The sequence below is a fragment of the Hyaena hyaena genome, unplaced genomic scaffold (assembly GCF_003009895.1).
Source record: "Hyaena hyaena isolate Hyena2069 unplaced genomic scaffold, ASM300989v1 scaffold_364, whole genome shotgun sequence".
In the NCBI taxonomy this organism is placed as follows: domain Eukaryota; kingdom Metazoa; phylum Chordata; class Mammalia; order Carnivora; family Hyaenidae; genus Hyaena; species Hyaena hyaena.
In genome coordinates this window covers 128,411-151,115 of record NW_024080996.1, presented here as the reverse complement: position 1 = coordinate 151,115, position 22,705 = coordinate 128,411, and positions in this window count along the sequence as shown.

The window sequence follows — 22,705 nt, the reverse complement described above, 5'->3', positions numbered from 1 at the left end:
GCATTGTAACTGGGTTTGGGGGAGCTATGAGAGGAAAAATCCACTGTTGGATATTGATCAAATCCCTGGAACATGTGAACAGAAGTCCATGAGGCAAATAGTGACTTAGAAACACACAGAGCAATTAGATATAGAATGAACAGGCTTGGCAATCTATAAGCATTCAGAAGCTGCTGATTTTGTAGGTTTGCATATTCAAAACAAATCCAGATTCTTTCCAGAATTTGTTCATCGGGTCCAATGGACATGAACGACGTGGAAAATGTATAAATCAAAAGATGCTCACTCGTCACCTGTCAGAAGAGGAAAGATTACCCCATGATCTGATAGTGATTATTCTTAAATCTTTTTGTAAACCTTGTTTAGAACAGAAAAATATGTGATCCACATTGAATAAATCGAGCTCTCTTGGGGCATCTGGGAGGCTCAGTTGCTTAAGCATCTGACTTTAGCTCATGTTATGATCTCACAGTTAGTGAGCTCTAGCTCCACATCAGGCTCTCTGCTGCCAGCACAGAGCCTGCTTTGGATCCTCTATCTCCCCTTTCTCTGCTCCTCCCCCACCTCTCTTAAAACTAAACATTTTTTAAAAAAAGATTTTAATAATCCAGCTCTCTATACTTGAAAGATCTAGAAAACATTCTCAGTTTAGTATCATACAGCTGTGTGACTATGGCTGATCTGATTATCTAGACCAGATTGCAAGAGAAAGAAACTAGGAACAGCTGGGTGGCTCAGTAGGTAGAGCATCTGAATTAGGCTCAGGTCATGATCTCACAATTTGTGAGTTCGAGCCCTGAATAGGGCTCTGTGCTGACAGTGAGGAGCCTGCTTGGGATTCTCTCTCTGGGTCTCTCTCTCTGCCCCTCCCCCACTTGTGCACATGCTTTTACTCCCTCACTCTCAAAATAAATAAGTAAGTTTTAAAAAGAGAGAAAGAAGAAAACTAAAGGGAAAGGAGAGGGGAAGGGTGCATGGTGATTGCAAACTGGGAAAATCTCCATAAAGCTAGGACTCAGCAGTTTGGGATTTCAGTGTCAACTCAGCCATTAACCAGCTCTGTGACTTAGGGAGAATTAGGTAGGTTTCCTGAACCTCAATTTCCTCATCCACAGTATGAAGGGCTTCAGATAAGATCTCTTTCTTCTCTTAAACTTTATCAATAAACTCTATGGTTTCTTTCTGAAACCAATCGCAACATTTTATTTAAATGGACCCCAAACTCACTGAGGAAACTTGGAGTATCTTTTTGACATCTTTGCCTTTGCGTCTCCATTTGTAGACCACTCAAGTATTTCGTACAGGCGTTGTGAGAAAACAAGATGACACAAACTTATTTATGCAAAACCCTAGGGAGAGAGCAAAGTAATTTAAATCTACAAATTAACTCCAAATTCCATTTTATTCAGGGATTCCCTCTAACCAAGCTTCAATCGCTACTCAGTCAGAAGAAGGATTTATAGTCAATGGATGTTCTTTCATAACCCCTTCTAGGATTTCCAGATTTACCAAACAAAAACATGGGACACCCAGCTAAATGTGAATTTCAGGTAACTAATGAATATTTAAAAAAAAAAAAACAGATGTCACAAATATTGCATAGAATACACTTGTACTAAAAATGTATTCATTGTTTGCCTAAAATTCAAACTTAACTGGACACTCTATACCTCCATATTTTATCTGGCAACTCTTTATCTACCTTTACTTTGGTGGCGATAGACTAATCCTAAATGATGTGCATGTGTGTGTATGATAATGAATTGCATTGCATACTTTTGTACTGCTTCTCTCAATAAAAAAAAGTTAAAGACACTGTTTATAAATAATGTTTTAATTGTCCTTGGATAATAAGTCTGACCTGTACCTCATTATCTGTCTCTTTCTCTCCCCTTTCCAGGCTTATAGAATATCCTTTGTGCGGGATATTTTTATGGAATATCTGACTCCTAAGTTCACACCCTGTCAGTCCATCACAGAAACCATGAAGGAGAGGGATTCTAGCTCAGCCTAGAGAAAGGGCTGCCTGGGCACTGCCGTTTGCTCCTTCCTCTTCAGAAGTTCTTTCTTCCTGGCAGATCTTGTTTGGTTTTGTTTTTACTACCTTCTTAGCCTTTCTCAACCTTATTGCATCATTAGTTCTTGCCTTACGTGCTGCTTGGAAATGTCCTCGTCTTTAATACAAGATGCTCGGATTCTCAGAGCCCTACAAAAGCTCTGTGTGGTATTCTGCCTGCAATCAAAACTTAATGTCAGAATTTGCCCACATGTTGTGAGATGTTTTACACTGTGTCTCTCAGCCCCTATTTCTTTCTTGCTGCCGCTGATACATACTTTAATACAGAAAAACATCAAGAGATCTAGATCGTGTCCAGTTTAGATGCCATATAGCCCTACCCCAAGTCCCCCTGAACTGGATTATAGAGTGAGTTTTTAATTGATCAGAGGCTTCTCACTTGAGGCCACTCAGAGAGCTGGGCATCTTTCCTCCATTTCTCTCCTCAGCAAGGAAGGCTGCTTCCCCCTCCCCTCTTCCACAGGACTACCTCCCACCGCCTCCAGCCCTCCACCCCTTGCTGACTTTCACTGTGGCTGCCAGGTTGCCATGCCAATAATGTTCCCATGGTTACTAAGAAGAGCTGCTGCATTCCCATAGGCAGCCTCTCTACCCAAAGAGAAAGGGAGACCATTATGCCCCCAGGGCAAAAACAAGGACTAAAACAGGGTCTTATCCCAGGGAACCTTAGAGGACAGATCTTGCTGATCTCCAATGTCTCCAGGATGGACCTGGGACCAAATCCCCCTGCTTTCACACAAGTTCTCTCTTCCTAAACCTAGGGAGAGAGGTGCCTGGCACTAGTTCAAGTCCATTGTTTTGCCTAGTGTGGGGTCCGAATAGACATCGCATTGTGAAGATCAAGTTAATATGTAAATACACTAATACATCTGGGCTCTTTGTCTAGCTAGGAAAATGGCAAAATGCAAAACATGCTTCGCTGTCGCTACAGTTGGATGTCTTTGCCTGGAAATCTGCTGTTCTCCTCATGGTACTCCTCTCTGGATTAACTATCTTAGGTCATGCTACATTTTTAAAAAATCAAAGTTCATTTTCTCGCAAATATAAATGCATATTAATAGAAAATTAAAAATAAAGTCAAATTTTAAAAGTGATTTACAGTCCCAAAATCAAAATATTTACTTCTTCTTTTTAAAATATACACTGGGGGTGGGGGGTGGGGATTGGTGCCTGGATGGTGAAGTCAGTAGAGCGTGAAACTTTTGATCTCGGGGTTTTGAGTTTGCACCCCACGCTCGGTGTAGAGTACTTAAAAATCAAATCTTAAAAAAAAATAATAAAATAAAAAATAAATAAAATACACATTTTTGTTTATGCTGGGTTATCTTCTGTTGCTGTAGAACATCATTTTTGAAATATGGTTTACTTTCTTCAGATTTTGCTATGGTGAATTTTTCTCTCTGTATTTATCAGTTGTCAAATAAAACCTGGAAATTCCTCAAAACAATACAAAACACATAGTTACCTTCAGTGCCTAAATGCAGGGCATAAATTTGTCTTTGAGAAAATTGTTCCTCCAGTGAGAGGAAAGAGACTTTTTTAAAAAGTTTATTTATTTATTTTGAGAGATAGAGTGCAAGCATGAGAGGAGCAGAGAGAGAGAGAGAGAGAGAGAGAGAGAGAGAAAACCCCAAGCAGGCTCCCCACTGCCAGTGCAGAGCCTGCATCGGGGCTTGAACTCATGAACCGTGAGATCTTGACCTGGGCTAAAACCAAGAGTTTGACACTTTACCCACTGAGCCACCAGGCGCCCCAAAAGAGACTCTAATCTTTGAAGGTGGGAAATCTACACCAAGATGAGTTTGCATAAACAAAACTTACTAAAATAGCCCTTATGTTCCATTAGTTCTCCCCTATATTTCCTAGTCACTTCCCCACAATTTATTGTCCCTTGAAATCCAAACCCACTTTCTTTTGTTAAAAGAGTATAAAGCCTTCAAGTCTAAATGTTTCTTTGCTTTTCACTTGTTTTCTGTGACCTCCCATGCACATAAGCTAAGTGTCTTTTCTTCTGTTAATCTCTCTTTTATCAGTTTAATTCACAGGCTCCAGGTACAGAATTTAAGAGAGTGGAGAACATTTTTTTCCTTCCTAACACACTTATGTTCATAGCAACATTGTTTACAATAGACAAGAGTTGGAAGCAACACAAATATCCATCAACAGATGAATGGATAAACAAAATGGGGAATATTCATACAATGGAAGGTTTTTGAGCCTTTTTAAAAAGGAAGGAAATTCTGATACACGCTTGATAGCCTGTGTTACTCTTAAATATAAAACTGTCAGTTATTTACTAGCAAAAAAAAGGGGGTGGGGTATTCAGGAAGAGCAGAGAATTGACATCTGGCACCAGCAAGCTATGGCAAAACCATAGGCAAGTCTGCAGAGCAAAGGGGAGGAAGGCTTTTATATAGGAAAAGAGAAAGTTGGGAGGGTTGTTATATACAAAAAGTCCATTGGAGTAACTTAGGAGACTGAAATATAGGTGCTTTTCATTTGCTGAGCTGTGACTCTATCTCTTTGGCCAAGCTGTTGCTGGGGAAGGAGGAAAGCTTTACTTCCTCCTGCTGATCCACACAGTAAAGTAGGATCCATGGGCAGAGTCCATGTCTTCCTATTGGTCTGCAATTACAGATGAGTGATAGGGAATGAGAGCTCCCCCTGCTGGCCTCCAGACGCCACTCTAAACAAGGTTTTCTTTCATTAATTTTCACATTTGGATGCACCTTGGAAGACATTTGCTAAGTGAAATAAACCAGTCACAAAAAGACAAATACTGTATGATTCCCTTTATAGGTATCTACAGTAAATTCATAGAAACAGAAAGCAAAGTGGAGGTGGTTGCCAGAGGCTGTGGGAAGAAGGAAATTGGGAGTTGTTATTCAATGAGTATAAAGTTTCCGTTTACAAAATGATAAAGTTCTGAAGATGGGTTGCGCAGCAAGATGAGTACGCCTAACGCTATCAAATTGTACACTGAGAAACAGGTGAACATGGTAAATCTGATGTTATATGTGTTTTATTACAGTTAAAACACCCAAACAAACAGAGTTACCATATCGTCCTGCAATCTCACATCCAGCAGTTTTGGATACATACCCCGGAGAAATGGAAACATTATGTCCACACAAAACCTGTGCAGGAACATTCATAGCAGCATTATTAACAATAGCCAAAAAACAGAAACAAGGCAAAAAAAGTCCATCAACTGATGAATTGATCAACAAAATGTGGTATATCTACACAATGGAATATTATTCAGTTACGAAAGGAATGAAGTGTGCTAAGTGAAAGCAACCAGACATGAAAAGCTACATAGTATATGATTCCTGAAGAGTCATGTACAGAGAAAGAAGCATTAGTGTTTGCCTAGGGCTAGGGGAAAGAGGTGGGAATGGGGACAGACAACTAATGGATATAGTTCACGTTGAGGGCAAAAAAAAAAAAAAAAAAAAAATCCTAAAATTAGATTGTGGTGATGGCTGTATAATTCTGTGATATATTATAAGCCATTGAGTTATATACTTTATATGGGGGAAATCTATGAATTATATCTCAATAAAGATGTTTACAAAACTGAAAAAAATCATAAAGAAATATTTAGGTCTTAGCAAATTGCTGTGTTCTAATTGCTCTTGTAGCTTAACAGGAAAAAATCAAACAAAGCAGAGCCCCCTGACCTGACTGTCTGGTTAACTAAGGAGCGATTCTTTCCAGATTGTTCTGGGGACACCTGGCTGGCTCAGTTAAGCATCTGACTCCTGATTTTGGCTCAGGTCATGATCCCAGGGTCATGAGATGGAGCCCTGCTTAAGATTCTTTCTCTCTCCCTCTGCCCTTCTCCCCTGCTCATGTGCTCTCTCTCTCCCCCCCCCCAAAAAAAAAAAAGATTGTTTTAATTCCTGGGCTCAGCAATTCTGTCCAGAAACTTTATTTTTAACTCTGCCATAAATGTATTCCTTCTTTAGTTCCTGGGCGTCGTCAAGGTGAAGGACAGAAGAGACTATTTTCTAAGCATTTATTGGAAAGGAAATCCCTAACATTATACTGTATTGTCCCAGACAATATTATTTCTCTTTTGCCTCAATGTCATCATCTCTGAAATGGTAACAATAATGTAACCGGGTGGCAGAGGTGCAAGAGCAGCTGGGTCCGGGGGTCCCAAATAGACTAGGTTTGGCCATTTGCCACTGATAAAATCCAAAAGCAGGGAAAGGAAGGGGTGGGAAACAAAGGAATTTATTTCAGCGAGGCCAACACCAGGAAGACAGAGGGCCAGAGTCTCAAAGACTGTCTCCAAAGTGCCGAATATTCTTCTAGGTTTATATAAGGAAAATGTGGGACAAAGGTGGGTGGGTGCATGCGGCTGGGCAGCAAAGGTCAGGTCCATCATTGTCTTGGAGTCAATCACAAGGGGTGTTACTGGCTCCTTACTGCTTGGTGGGGGGGTAGTTTCAGTTCTTATCAAGGGACGCACTGCCCACTCGGGCTTTTGCCAGAGTTAAAGATAAGCTAGAAAGAAGAACTTAATTAGAAAATACAGGCTGAGGTCATAATGGAGGTAGAAGTCCTCTTTCAATAATAAATATCATTTCTGGGCACCTGGATGGCTCAGTCAGATGTTTATCAGACTCCATTTCTGTTCAGGTCATGATCTACCAGTTTGTGAGTTCAGTCCCCACACTGGAGCACAGAACCTGCTTAGGCTTCTCCCCCTCCCCGCCGCCCCTCCCCTGCCCTCTCTCTCTGTCAAAATAAAGAAATAAACATTTAAAGAAATAACAAATATCATTCCTGTCAGTTTACTGGGTGTCTCCAGTGGAAAACTAGTCATTTTTTTTTAACGTTTTTTATTTATTTCTAGGAGAGAGAGAAAGAGACAGCGTGAGCAGGGGAGGGTCAGAGAGAGAGGGAGTCACAGACAGAAACAGGCTCCAGGCTCTGAGCTGGCAGTCAGCACAGAGCCTGACGACGTGGGGCTTGAACCCACGAACTGCAAGATCATGACCTAAGGGAAAAGAAAGTCGGACGCTTAACCGACTAAGCTACCCAGGCGCCCCGGAAAACTAGTCATTTTAAGAGCACACTCTTATGGCTTACCTCTTCAGACTTCCTTTGCTGTAGGGGTAAAAAAGCTTCCATCTACTGTTTTAGGTTCTGTATCTATGTCTATGAATCAAACTGGCTTTTGAGAGGGATGCCTGGGTGGCTCAGTCAGTTAAGCATCAAACTCTTGATTTGGACTCAGGCTGTGGTCTCATGGTTTGTGAGTTTGAGCCTCGTATTTGCCTCTCTGCACTGATGGTGTGGGCCATGCTTGAGATTCTTTCTCTGCCCATGCTCTCTCTAAATAAATAAATTTAAAAAATTACCTGGTTTATGACAAACTAGCAGGAGAAAAGTATACACATTGTCTTCAATATTTTTTATGTAACCATGGGAGTCTTCGTGAGGAAAATGAAGACCCCGAGAAACAGTCAGGACCAAGAGCTTATATACTTTTTAAATAAAGAAACGATAAATTTGTGGAGAAGTGAAAAGACAAAGACATTTGAAGCAAAGGCAGTAAATTGTGTGAAAGTCAGTAGGATATATGTGGCGGAAATTACCAGAAGATCAGCGTTATTTTGGTAGGTCTGTTCATACAAATCCATTTCCACATCAATTCCCAGTGTCTAGTGACAATATTCTTGTCTGGCTGGTAAGGGAAGACACTTTTCTCATGGGAAATTTTTTGACCAGCTTTTAGTCAGAGAGCCCTTCCTGCATCTGCTTTCTCCAGTGCTTTCAGCTCAAAATAATCAATGTACCAAAGCAGCACATTTTAGGGTGGGGTGTTCTGGACCCCTCACCACCCTTGAGCTACTTTGCAATTTTGTAAATTGCAAATAACTCCTAGAAAATGCAAAATAAGTCTTGCCTATAGACGTGCAAATTAACTCTGCCAAACAAAGAGTGGCTTCCCTCTTCCCTGAGCCTGGGGGAAAAGTCAGATTATCATCCATTTGTAAATTCATTTTGACATTCCTTTATTCCATATAAATTTGTGTTTCTTTGACTTCTCCTTTAAACTGGTTGTAGCATTCTACCGATTCCCACATTAACAATTAATTTAATTTTTAACCTGTGCTGCTGTTGCTTCTAAGCTGTGAGAGACTCCTGTTATGATAGGAAAAGATAGGCTAAAATAGGCAGAGAGGAAAAGATTAGGATTTGAGGCCCCTGGGTGGGGAAAAAACATATTTTGGAACAATGCTGGGAGTGTCTGACCACTGCAAACCCCTTCAGGGTTAAGGTTCCTCTTAGGAACATAATAGACACCACCTACTCCTCTCAGAATTCCCTCAGGGATTTGACAAAAAACTTGGCTGAAAATAAGTAGACCATAAAACCTATATGACCCACAAGGAACGGTGTGGCCATAGACCACTCCTCACACAATGGCCAAGAGCCAGTCAGGAATGGACAACCCAGCCAATAGGGGTCAGACCTGAGAAGGAGCAAGGGGGAAGGGAAGGGGAGGGTGGTGGCCAAAACCTTATAAAACAAAGTCCCTTGTCCATAGTCAAGGGTATTCACATTCAAATGCCCCCTCTCCGCAAATAGAGCTTTCATACTATTCTTCCTTTCTGATAAACACTTTCATTTCTTTGCTACAACATGGATGGACCTAAAAACGTTTTGCTAAGTGAAAAAAAATCACAAAGGATCACTTATTGCATGATTCCATTTACAGGAAACAGCATCGTGATGGAGACCTACTTTAAGATCTCAGAGTCCATTTAAAGATTATTTTAAACTGAAGACTTTAAGACACAGCAGAAGCAGAAAGAAGCCTTTTCAGAGGCTCCCTAATCTAACTACAAGAAAAAGTCTTTTCTGGATTGAAACTGCCATAAACACCCTTGGGGTACCTCACTTCCGGAAAGAAGATGGGCCTCTCACAAGGGGAAGAGAAATGGCATAAACAAACTTTATTACAAACTCATACTTTCCCCCTTGCTTCCCTAAAAGCCCATTTGTCCTTCCTGAGGACAAATAAACCAAAAACCCCACCGCAGAAACTCTTCCCATAGAAACTCTCTGTCGCCCCCTTTCTTTCCTCTATTAAATTGATGTATAAACCCCAGTCTCTAGCTGTTCAGAGAGCCTCTTGAGCTGAATGGTCCTACATGCCTATAAATAAAACTTCTTTTCTTCTGTTCATCTGTCTATTGCTAATTCAAAGGCCCCGTTACTGAACCTAACTTGGTAGAGGAAAAATTTTCTCTGCCCAAACAGGCAAAGAGAATAGGTATATCTATAGAGAGACAAAAAGTGCGTCTGTACCTGCCTAGTGGATGTGGGCCGGGGTGTGTACTAGGGAAAATGGAGGATGACTTCTAACGGGCATGGGGGTTATTTTGTGGGTAGTGAAAATGCTTTCAAATTGATTGATAACGGATGCACAAACTGCACTAAGGGCCATTGAATTGTACACTTTGAATGGACAAATTGTATAATGTGGGAAGTGATGACGCTTGGTGATGGTGGGGTGGTCCGGAGCCAACAGCCAAGAAAGAATTCTTGAAGATGTTTTTGGTGCAAAAAGGTGATTTTATTAAAGCACAGGGATAGGACCCGTGGGCAGGAAGAGCTGCACTGGGGTCATTGCTGGTAACTCATATGCCCTCAGGTTGGGAAGGGGTCAGGGACAGAGTAAGTCTCTAAGGAATTTTGGAAGCAAGGTTTCCAGCACTTTGAGGGGCTAGCTATTGCTAGGGAAACACCATTTATTACCATTTAATAAAACCTCAGTCATGAGATCCTTCAGATATATATGGGGGAGGGCGGGGGAGGGCTAAGCTTGGAGTAAGATTGCCATCGTGTATCTTGGGGCAGTTGAGATAAAGGAAGTTGACTTAAAGGATCATGGAGGTTGGGATAATGTTAAGATAAGATTCTCTTTTGTCCCCAGCAAAGTGTCATCCTTGAGGCAGCTGAGTTCCTGGAGGGAGGTCACTCTGCTTGTTTCAAGGACTTGTCAATGGGCTATAAGCAGTAAGGGAATTTAATTTTTCATTTGCCTTAGTTTCCCACATCACCACAGTAAGCACTTTCCTTTACTCTTGAGGAGTCAGGAGTGTCCAAGGAATATCACACATATTTCCCCCTGGCTGGCGGGAGGGAGGCGGTCTATATTTTGCCCTCAGTTTGCCCCAAACTCCTTCATCAGGAATTAAATATCTCAATATAGTTTTTTTTTTTTAAATTCTCTAAGTCCTTTCTCTCAAATCCTCACCTTGATTTTTCTACCAATCCTGGATTGTCGTATCATGATTCTTATTCAGTCTTATCCTATATCAACTCCCTGGTGATTGAAAAAAATTGCTTAAAACCAAACTTCACATTTTCAGTATTTTGACTTATCTTCTGCCTCTGAGACACTGCCAAAGCTTTGTCCAGGTGGGGTGTTTCTCCATATTAAACTCAGCTTTGTCCTACTGACAGAAAGGGCTGGTTTGAGAGTCAGTTTGGGTGGGGAGGGGGTTTGGAGAGTCAGTTTGGGTGAGAGAGAGTTTAAGTGGAGGAGAGAGAGAGAACCCAAACCGGCTCCTCACTGTCAGTGCAGGGCTCACTGAGGGTCTTGAACCCAGGAACCGTGAGATCTTGTCCTGAGCCAAGTCAGATGCTTAATCAACTGAGCCACCCAAGCGTCCCTAGCATATTCACTATTTCTAAGTGTACCGTTTGGCATTAAATGCATTCATATTACTTACAACCCTCATCACTATCTGTCTCCAAAGTGTTTTCATTATCCCAAACTGAAACTTCATAACTATGTAACAATACCCTCCCCCCTCCCAGTGCTAGGTATCTATTCTAGGTGGAATCATGCAATATTTGTTCTTCTGTGTCTGGTTTCTTTCACTTAGCATAATGCTTTCCAGGTTCGTCCAGGGAGTATGTGTTGGAATTTCATCCCATAAACCCCTCAATTCATCCACATTCCAAACCTCAATTCATAATCTTTAGTCTTCTATCTTTTACTCTGTTTCATCCTCTCCCTCATTTCTGAAACACAAAGCTGATCTCATTCCTTCCCTGTTTCCAATTCTTTGGGTTTTGTTTTGTTTTGTTTTGAAGTAATCTCTACACCCAACATGGAACTCGAACTCACAACCCTGAGGTCAAGAGTCTCAACTGAGACTTCTAGGTGCCAACTGAGCCAGCCAGGTGCCCCTGATTCAAATTTTTTAATGTAAAAGTCAAGAACTGGCAATGCATGGCTGAAACTTCAGCTTTTCCAATATCTAGAAAATCAGAAGATTTTCCACGGAAATCCTAATTTCTGGCCTCTCTTGAAGAAGTGTATATCATCTTGCAACATTTCCTGCATTGCCAACTAGCAGTGACTACCCAGAGCCAAGTAACAACTTCTTCCACCCAGTCCGTCCTGCTCAGCCGGCTTTGTGGAGCCTGTAGACATCTGACTTCTTCACAAGCCATGTTTGAACAGTTCTTTGGGGCTACAGGAAAAAGTCAAGACAAATTGTCTCCTTAGGCAGCAATAGGTAAAGAATTAGACATCCAGGGATGCCTGGGTGGTTCAGTTGGCTAAGTGTCTGGCTCTTGATCTCAGCTCAGGTTTTTGCGGTTTTTTGGTTTTTGTCTTTTTGCTTTTTTGTTTTGTTTTGTTTTGAGCAGCAGGCAAAAGTTTATTAGAATATAAGATTAGAAAGGAAGAATAGAAGAAAAGCTCTCTTTACAGAGAGAAGGTGAATGTCCCTTGCAGCTCAGGTCTTGATCTCAGGGTTGTGAGTTCCAGCTTAGGGGGGTGGTGGGGTGTGTGTGAACGGATGGCTCCGCCCTGGGAGTGAAACCTACTTAAAAAAAAAAAAAAAAAGAATTAGGTGTCTATATCACCTTGGTGTGATCTTCAAAGCAGATCTTCAGAAGCAGGCTGAGATCTCTAGCATATTATTTATGTAATGAAAACTATTTATGTAAATGAAAACTATGTACACATTATAAGACGGTTCATGTTTTACAAGAACATGTTCCAATAGGGGCGCCTGGGTGGCTTAGTCGGTTGAGCGTCCGACTTTCGCTTAGGTCACGATCTCTCGGTTCGTGGGTTCGAGCCCCGCGTCGGGCTCTGTGCTGACTGCCAGCCCACAGCCTGGAGCCTGTTTCAGAGTCTGTGACTCCCTCTCTCTCTGACCCTTCCCTGCTCACGCTGTCTCTCTCTCTCTCTCCTAGAAATAAATAAAACATTAAAAAAAAAAGAAGAACATGTTCCAATAAAATGATACATATCAAACACATGCGAGCATTTGCGTAGGAAAATATGGGGAAGGGGGGTGGCTCCTGGGTGGCTTAGTCGGTTAAGCGTCCGACTTCGGCTCAGGTCATGATCTCACGGTTCGTGGGTTCGAGCCCCGCGTCGGGCTCTGTGCTGACTGCCAGCTCAGAGCCTGGAGCCTATTTCAGAGTCTGTATCTCCCTCTCTCTCTGACCCTCCCCTGTTTGCGCTCTCTCTCTCTCTCCTAGAAAAAAAAAAAAAAAAAAAGAAAAGAAAAAAGAAAATATGGGGAAAGGGGGATGGAGACTGGTGATACAGGGACATGCAGAAAGGAAGACAAACAAAAAAAACAGCTTTTCCCAGAGCAGTGATGGTGGTGTACTTTGAGCTGAGAAATACAATGAAATTTATTAGCTGTAACTGATCAAAAAAAGAAAAGCAAAGAAAAGAAAAGAAGAAAAAGAATTAAAACCAAGAAGCTAAAACTCCTTAGCAGTTTTATACTACTTTCCGTGATGGTCTTTGCTCGCCTTACCAGCCTCTCCTTCCTGTTCCCCCTCCCATGGTCCTGTGCTTGTGGCTTCCTTACCTGTCCCTCACCCTAAACCAGAATGGTAATTCTTTCTTTTGGCCTGCAGAGATTTGATCAACCCTTCAAAACTCAACAGGAATGTCACTTTTTAAGAACTTCTTCCCTGACATCTCCAGGCAAGCAATAGAGATCTTCCTTGTGATTTGTCCCTTACTCAACTTCAAATTACACTTTCATGTTGTTGTCATTATTTACATACAAATGTTTTCTGTATTGGCAAATGTCTCCTGCAATACTGTGTGACCCCCTTGAAAACACTGACTAGTCACTTGCATGTCCTTAGCACTGTCAGGACTGGGACCAAAGCAGATGCTTGATAAATAATTTGGGATCAGTGGAGCACCTGGGTGGCTCAGTCAGTTAAGCGTCTGACTTTGGCTCAGGTCACGATCTCCTGGTTCGTGAGTTTGAGCCCCTCACTGGGCTCTCTGTGGTCAGCACAGAGCCTGCTTTGATCCTCTGTCTGTCTGTCTCTCTCTCTCTGCTCCTCCCCTACTCTCTGCTCTCTCTTTCTCAAAACTAAATGGACATTAAAAAATAATAATAATTTGGAGTCACTGACCATCATGAAGCAGAAGTCTCTCCAAATTTTGGAGACAATATCGTATAATGGTTAAATGTACAAATTTTGAAATAACATGGATCTGTGTTTGGAATAGTTTCACCACTTATTATCTGTCTGTCCTTGGACAATTACTTAACCTCCCTAAATCTCCGTTCCTTATCTGTTAATTGAGAAAGAAAGACTGATAACATACCATTCTTATAGAGTTGACCTGAGCTTTAAATTAAGCATTGAATGTAAAATACAAGCCTTGGGGCACCTGGATGGCTCAGTCAGTAGAGCGTGTGCCTCTTGATCTCTGGGTGGTGAGTTCAAGTCCCACTTTGGGTGTAGAGCTTACTTAAGAAACTAAAATAAATAAAATACAAGCCCAGTTTCTGCCACTTTGGAAACCCTAAACGAATAGTAGTTATCATGATCAAGAATTTATTTTAGGGGCACCTGAGTGGCTCCATCGGTTGAGCGTCTGACTTCAGCTCAGATCATGGTCTCACAGTCTGTGAGTTTGAATCCTGCATCAGGCTCTGTGCTGATGGCTCAGAGCCTGAAGCCTGCTTCAAATTTTGTGTCTTCGTCTTTCTCTGTTCCTTCCCAGCTTGTGCTCTTTCTCTCTCTCAAGAATAAATAAACTTTAAAAATTTTAAAAGACAAAAAAGGAATTTATTTTAGTTCGAGTAAATAAAGTAAAGCTTCTACTGTGCCACTTGCAAATTGCTGCCTGATAGACATTATTATCTATTATCTGTAACACCTTTCAATGGCTGAAATATGTTTTCACTGGTTTATTTGTGTAGGGGATTTTTGCCAACTGAATTTGGGCTCCTTCTTATCAAGATTAATGAACCCTGTGGCCAAGACTTCTAGAATACCCAATTCCAATCATGGCCAAAGAGGCATTTTTCTCATTAAATTCATACATTTAATTGGGGCATTTAGACCATTTAAATTTAATGGAATTATTGCTATGACTGGATTTAAATCTAACATCTTATTTTTAAAAACATTTTTTAAATGTTTTATTTATTTTTAAGAGAGAGAAATAAAGACAGCATGAGCAGAGGAGGGCCCGAGAGAGAGAGAGACACAGAATCCGAAGCAGGCTCCAGGCTCTGAGCTGGCTGTCAGCACAGAGGCCAACGCGGGGCTTGAACCCACGAGTCGTGAGATCATGACCTGAGCTGAAGTTGGACGCTTAACCGACTGAGCCACCCAGACTGTGCCACCCAGGCACCCTCTAACATCTTATTTTTTTATTTGTTTTCCACCTCTCCCCCATTTCTACCGTCCTTTGGATTAACTGAGTCTGTTTAAGTTTCCATCTTATACCCCTTGTCGGCTTATTAAACATAACTCTTCGGTTTGTTATTTTACTGGTTAGTTTATGGTTTCCAGTCTCCATCTTTAACTTGTCACAGTCAACTTTTTAGTAATATTGTATTCCTATACATTTTAAGAAGCTTAAGACAATATATGTTCATTTGTCTTTTCCTGGGCTTTGTACTATCATCTACACTTTACGTCTACACACAATATAAACTTCCAATATATTATTATTATTGCCTAAACAGCTCATTATTTTTGACAGACATCTAAAATATAAAAAAAAAATTATATGCATATATGCCATTCAAACAGCTCTTCATTCCTTTGTGTAAATCTGAGTTTCTACGTGGCATAACTTTCTCTCTTCTGGAAGAACTTCCTTTAATTTTTCTTGTAGCATAGGTCTTCTGGCGATGAATTTTTTTATCTTTTCTATCTTTGAGAAAGTCCTTATTTTACCTTTAAAAAATGTATTGAGGTGAAATTCATATAACCTGAAAATCATTTTAATTTTTTTTAAAGCTTATTTATTTTTGAAAGACAGAGACAGAGACAGAGCATGAGTGGGGGAGGGGAAGAGGGAGAGGGAGAGGACATAGAATCCCAAGCAGGATCCAGGCTCCAAGCTGTCAGCACAGAGCCCAATGTGGGACTCGAACCCAAGAACCATAAGATCATGACCTGAGCCCAAGTGGGACAGTTAGCCGACCTAGCCACCCAGGTGCCCTAACCTAAAAATCATTTTAAAGGGAACAATTGCGTGACATATAGTACATTGACAATGTCATGCAGCTACTACCTCCATATAGTTCCAAAACATGTCCATCTCTCCCCAGTACTTAATACTTAATACTCCCAATACAATACTTAATGTACCCATTAAGTAGCTGCTTCTCATGCTTCCTCCCTCCAGCCCCTGGCAACCATCAATCTGCATTGTGTCTTTGGATATTTCATATAAAGAGAATTATTGCAATCTGTGGCCTTTTGCAACTATCTTTTTTCACTTAGCATTATGCTTTTGAAGTTTATCTGGTTGTAGCATGTATCAATACTTCATTCCTTTTCACGACGTTGTATGTATATACCACACTTTGTTTCTCTATCCATCCATTGATGCACATTTAAGCTGTTTCCACCTTTTGACTATTGTGAATAGTGCTGCTATGCACATTCATGTGCCAGTATTTGCTTGAATCCCTGTATCAGTTCTTTTATGTCACCTTTATTTTGAAAAGAATTTTGCCAGGCATCGAATTCCAGGTTGACGGTTATCTCCTTTGAATACGTTAAAGATGTTACCCCTTTCTCATACGGTTTGCAATGTTTCTGTCATTCTCATCTGATCCTCTAAACACAATATTTCTTTTTACTCTGACAGCTTTTAAGATTTTGTCCTTATCACTGGTTTTAAGCAACTTGATTTTGACGTGACTTGGTGTACTTTTTTTCCTGTTTCTTGTGATTGAGTGTCTTAGATCTTTGGGTTTATAATTTCCATCAAATTTGGACATTTTCAGCCATTCTACTCCTCCTCACCTCAGTCTCCTTTAGCACTCCTAATGCATGTACTCTATTTTAAAATTTTATAAAGTTCATTTTATTTATTCATTCATTCATTCATTTATCTTGAAAGAGAGAGAGAGAGCAAGGGAGAGGGAGAGACAGAGAAAGAGAAAGAGAATTCCAAGCAGGTTCCATGCTGTCAGTGCAGGGCCCGATTCTGGGCTGGAACTCACAAACCATGAGATCATGACCTGAGCTGAAATTAAGAGTCAGACACTCAACCGACTGAGCCACCTGGGCACCCCAATGCATGTACTTTAGATCCCTTGAACATGTCCCTAGCCCACTGATATCTCGTTTTCATTTTGGATATTTTCTATTGTGTGTCTTTAAATTCATCATTTTTTCTTTTGTAGTGCCTAATCTGTTGTAATTCCATAAAATATATTTTTCATCTCAGACATTGTGATTTAAATCTCTAGAAGTTTGATCTGGCCCTTCTTAGTATTTCCATAAATCTACTTAATGTGCTCAGTTTCCTTTCTACCTTGTTGAATATATGGAATACAATTGCAATAACTCTGCTGTTCTTATTTATTCTATTACTTGTGTCATTTATGGATTTGTTGCTATAGATTGGTTATTCTCCTCATGATACATTATATTTTCCTGCACCTTTGCATGCATAGTCATTTTTTATTAAGTGCCAAACAGTATGAATGTTTCCTTTGGGGAGTTAGATAGTTTTGTATTCATATATGTATTTTATTTATTTATTTATTCATTTATTTATTTATTTATTTATTTTTATTTTAGAGTGAGAGAATGAACGGGGGAGGGGGCAGAGGAAGAGAGAGAGAGAGAGAGAAGGAGAGAACCTTAAGCAGGCTCCATGCTTGGTGTGGAAACTTACAGTCCCGAGACTCTGAGATTCTGACTGAACTGGAATCAAGAGTCAGACGCTCAACTGACTGAGCCACCCAGGTGCTCCTCATATGTGTATTCTTGAGCTTTTTTCTGGGATACAGTAAACATACTTGGAGCACTTTGGTCCTCTCTTTCAAGGGTGAGGATGGCTTTTAAAGTGTGTTAGGTAAGACCAGCACAGCCTTTAGTGAGGGCTGGCTTTTGCCACTACTGAGACCATGTTCTTCTGGGCATTATTCTTTTTTTTTTTTTTTTTTTTTACAAATAGTTTATTGTCAAGTTGGTTTTCATATAACACCCAGTGCTCATCCCCAGAAGTGCCCTCCTCCATGCCCATCACCCCCCCTCCCCACACATCCATCAGTCCTCAGTTTGTTTCTCAGTATTTCAAGAGTCTCTCATGGTTTGCCTCTCTCCCTCTCCCCCACCATTTTCCCCCTTCTTCTCCCCCATGGTCCTCAGTTAAGTTCCTCCTAATCCTCCTATACGTGCAAACATATGATATTTGTCCTTCTCTGCCTGACTTATTTCGCTCAGCATAACACCCTCAAGGTCCATCCATGTTGCTACACATGGCCAGATTTCATTGTTTCTCATTGCCATGTAGTATTCCATGGTATAGATAAACCACATCTTCTTTTTTTTTTTTAATGTTTTATTTATTTCTGAGAGAGAGAGAGAGAGAGAGTGAGCAGGGAAGGGGCAGAGAGAGAGGGAGACACAGAATGCAAAGACAGGCTCCAGGCTCTGAGCTGGCTGTCAGCACAGAGCCCAACACGGGGCTTGAACCCACGAACCGCGAGATCATGACCTGAGCCGAAGTCGGACGCTTAACCGACTGAGCCACCCACGTGCCCCAAACCACATCTTCTTGATCCATTCGTCCGTTGATGGACACGTAGGCTCTTTCCATGTTTTAGCTATTGTTGAGAGTGCTGCTATGAACATTGGGGTACATGTGCTCCTACATCAGCATTTCTGTATCCCTTGGGTAAATTCCTAGCAGTGCTATTGCTGGGTCATAGGGGAGTTCTAGTGTTAGTTTCCTGAGGAACCTCCACACTGTTTTCCAGAGAGGTTGCACCAGTTTACATTCCCACCAACAGTGTAGGAGGGTGCCTTCTGGGCATTACTCTACCGCATGTCCTTTAATTATCAACTTCTTTCCCTTCTGGCTGGTGGGAACACAAAGTATTCTTAGCTCTTTGTGAGGTCCAGGGACTATTTCCTCTAGTCCTTTTGGGTGGCTCTTCCTCACACTTGAGTAGTTTCCTCCTATTTGAGCCCTGATGTGTGCTCAGCTGAACCCACGAGGGGCCTCTCTACAGATCACTGGAGCCTCTATCCCTATCTCTGCTCTCTTCCCTCTCTAGAGCTCTGCCCTGTGGACTCTAGCCCCCGTCTGGGCCCCCCAACTCCAGCTGCCACCCTCAGGGAGCCCGCTAGTTTCACCTGGATTTCTACTGTGTGTGTTACAGCCTCTGTGCAGTAAGATGGGTCCATAGTAGGCTCACCGCATTTGTTTCCCTCCACTCTCAGGGATCATTGTCCCACATTGTCCGATATCTGTTGCATGTGTGTACATGGTCTGTTTCTGCAGTTGTTTCATAAGGGAGGGTGACTGTTACTACATGTTGGCCCGAAGAGGAAGCCTCCCTTCCACATAATTTAATTCAATTCTTTTTTTTTTTTAATTTTTTAATGTCTTATTTATTTCTGAGAGAGAGAGACAGCATGAGCAGGGGAGGGTCAGAGAGAGAGGGGGACACAGAATCTGAAACAGGCTCCAGGCTCTGAGCTAGATGTCAGCACAGAGCCCGATGCGGGGCTCAAACCCACGAACTGTGAGATCCAGACCTGAGCCGAAGTGGGACGCTTAACCGACTGAGCCACCCAGGTGCCCCAATTTAATTCAATTCTTAATTACTCTGTGGTAGATACTATCATTACAGATGAGGCATCTGAAGCTTGGAGAAATGAATAACCTTGCACAGAGGTTTGCATGGTATATGATTTGTGGGCACTAAAACAAAACAAGAAAGCAAAAGATACAAAACTCTCTCGATAGACAGTAAAGTGGTAAGTCAAGAACTGTGCAAAAATCCTCTGGCCCCCAATCCTGGGCCCTCCCTGCCCCATCACTACCTCGGGGCAGTGCTTCTCAGGGTTAAGTCCTCCTGCACTACAAACACCTGGAGGGCTGGAATAAAGTGCCTGTTTCCGGGTTCCATCCCTGATACACTGAATCAAAATCTCTGGTGTGACTCCTTAGAATGTGCATTTCTAGGGGCGGCTGGGTGGCTCTCAGTTGGTTAAGCATCCAACTTCATTCAGCTCAGGTCATGATTTCACCACCCCAGGATGGGCTCTGTGCTGACAGCTCAGAGCCTGAAGCCTGCTTCGGATTCTGTGTCTCCCTCTCTCTCTACCCCTCCCCCATTCACGCTCTGTCTCTCTCTCTCTCTCTCAAAAATAAATACAGGTTAAAAAAAAGTGTGTATTTCTAACAAATTTTCCATAACTTGCCTTAAGAAATAGACAAGGTTCCACAAGAACTTTTGCTTTTATCTTCTCTCAAATCTCTCCAAGAATCTCTCTCTAGTTCCTCTTTCTGCTTTCTTCAACCTTCCTTTGTATTTGGCCTTGTCTTCTTAGAAAAAAATATTCAATTTTCTCCCAACTGAAAAAAATTAAAAAGGCTCTTTTAGTTCTAGTTACCTGATGCCAGAGCCTTTCTCTTTCACATTTAAGCTTTTCTTAATGAAAATTTTTGAACTGAAGTGTAACATATGTACAGAAAACCCACAGATTTTAAGTGTAGAGCTCAATAAGTTTTCTAAGTGAACCCATCCATGTAACTCCCAGCCAGATCAATAAATAGAATGTTAGCAGCAACCTAAATGTCCTCCTCGTATCCCTTCCACCTTCCTTCCCAAATATGAACATTAATATGATTTCTACCACCTTGATTAGTTTTGCCTGCTTTTTGCCCTTCTATAAGTAGAACTGTACAGTGTGCATACTCTCGTGTTTGGGTTCTTTTATCTAATTTAATATTTATGAGATTGATCCATTTTCATTCATACTCTACCTTATAAATATGTTAAACTTTTTTAATCCATTTACTGTTGATGCATGTTTTAGTTGTTTCCAGAATTTGGCAGTTGGAAACAAGGCTGCTATGAATATTCCCCTGTATGCCTTTCGGTAAACTGTGAAGTGAGAGGGAGCACAGTCTACAAAATCACCCTTATTTCTGACACTATTTGCGAGTTTAAGAGTTCCCAGGACTGGGGCGCCTGGGTGGCTTAGTCGGTTAAGCGTCCGACTTTCGCTTAGGTCATGATCTCGCTGTTCATGGGTTCGAGCCCCGCATCGGCTCTGTGCTGACTGCCAGCTCAGAGCCCGGAGCCTGTTTTGGAGTCTGTGACTCCCTCTCTCTCTGACCCTCCCCTGCTCACGCTCTCTCTCTCTCTCGCTCTCTCCTAGAAATAAATAAAAATATTTAAAAAAAAAAAGAGTTCCCAGGACCTCCCCTAGTTTCAATAATTTTCTAGAAAGACTCATAGAACTCATTAAAAGCTATTATACCCATGGCTTCAGTTTATGCTGCTGCATTTCTTTCTTTTTTTAATAAAAGTTTTTTTTAATGTTTTTATTTATTTGTGAGAGAGGGAGAGAGACAGTGTGAGCAGGGGAGGGTCTGAGAGAAAAGGAGACACAGAATCTGAAGCAGGCTCCAGGCTCTGAGCTGGCTGTCAGCAGAGAGCCTGACGCGGGGCTCGAACCCACAAACCGTGAGTTCATGACCTGAGCTGAAGTCGGATGCTTAACCGACTGAGCCACCCAGGTGCCCCTTATTTTTTTTTAATGTTTATTTATTCTTGAGAGAGAGACCGAAGGAGACAGAGAATCCCAAGCACTGTCAGCGTGGAGCCTGACCACTGGGCTCGAATCTACCAACCGTGAGATCATGATCTGAGCTAAAATCAAGAGTTGGATGTTTAACTGACTGAATTACTCAGGCACTCCTGAAGGTTTTATTTTTTTAAGTAATCTCTACACCCAACATGGGGTTCAAACTTACAACCCTGAGATTTTGATCTTGATCGTGCCTGCTCCAGACTGAATAGCCCCAATGCAACTTCATTTCTATGTGCTTCCCTGGGTTATCTATTTTACTTCCATCATTGCAAGCACCATCTATATGCCAACAACTCCTAGATCTGTGCTGTCACCCACATCCTCTTGTGAGTCCAGATCCAGTTGCCTAATGAAATCTGTCCACTGGGGTATATTTGGCAGGGACCTGGAACTCAACATGTGTAAAACTGTATTTGTCTTCCTCCACGATTCCTACCTCTCCTGCATTTCCAATGTCAGTTAATGACCTTTCCATCCATCAGGTTGGCTAACCTAGAAGCATGGAAGCATTCCTGTGCCTTTCTTCTCTCTACCTCTTCACCCAACCACAAGTCCTTAAGTTGCTTCCTGCTTGTTTCCAAACTGTTTTCTGCAGATTCAGGCTTTATCATTCCTGTATAATGGGAACAACCAGCCTCCTGCATCCACATTCACTATTGCCAATTTTGTTTGCTTCAAATCCGTGTGTCTTCATGTTATCAGAGGGATCTTTCATAAATGTGATATCATCATATCATTTTCCTTCAAGTTCCTCACCAGTTCCTTGTCATTTCCAAGGTAGTGTCCAACCTTCATGGAATGACATAAAAAGCTATGATCTAACTGTCTATTTCACCTTCTATTGATTTATTCACTTGTTCTTTCAACAAATATTTGAGTACCTACTCACTAGACTCACCTAGACACTGTGCTGGGCACTGGGGGTGTGAAAAAGAACAAAGCAGCAATGGTCTTCCCCTAGTTTAATAGGGTAAACAGAAAATTAAATATGTAATTATAATTTAGTAGGATGACAATTTTGATAAGTTCTAGGTGCTCCAGGAGCTCAAAGGAGGACCTGGGGGCTAATTGGGAAGGGTTTCACAGAGCTGTGGTGGTGAGAAGGACAGTCCCAGGAGGAAGGTGTACGTGCATGTGGAGGGGACAGGTGGAGGCAGAGGGAATGTCACATGAAGACCTGAAATAAAGAGAAACATTGGTGTGTTTTAGGAATTATGACTGAAATATTGAGTACAGAGAGATGTGATAAAAGAGACATGTGGACACAGGTTCACAGAGTCTTTATAAACCATTTTAAAGATAAAGAGTTTAGGGGCACTTAAGTTGGTTAAGTGTCTGACTTCAGCTCAGGCCATGATCTCACGGTTCATGAGTTCAAGCCCCGTGTCGAGCTCTGTGCTGACAGCTAGCTCGGAGCCTGGAGCATGCTTCGGATTCTGTGTCTCTCTCTCTCTCTCTGACCCTCTGCCGTCTCTCTCTCTCTCTCTCTCAGAAATACATAAA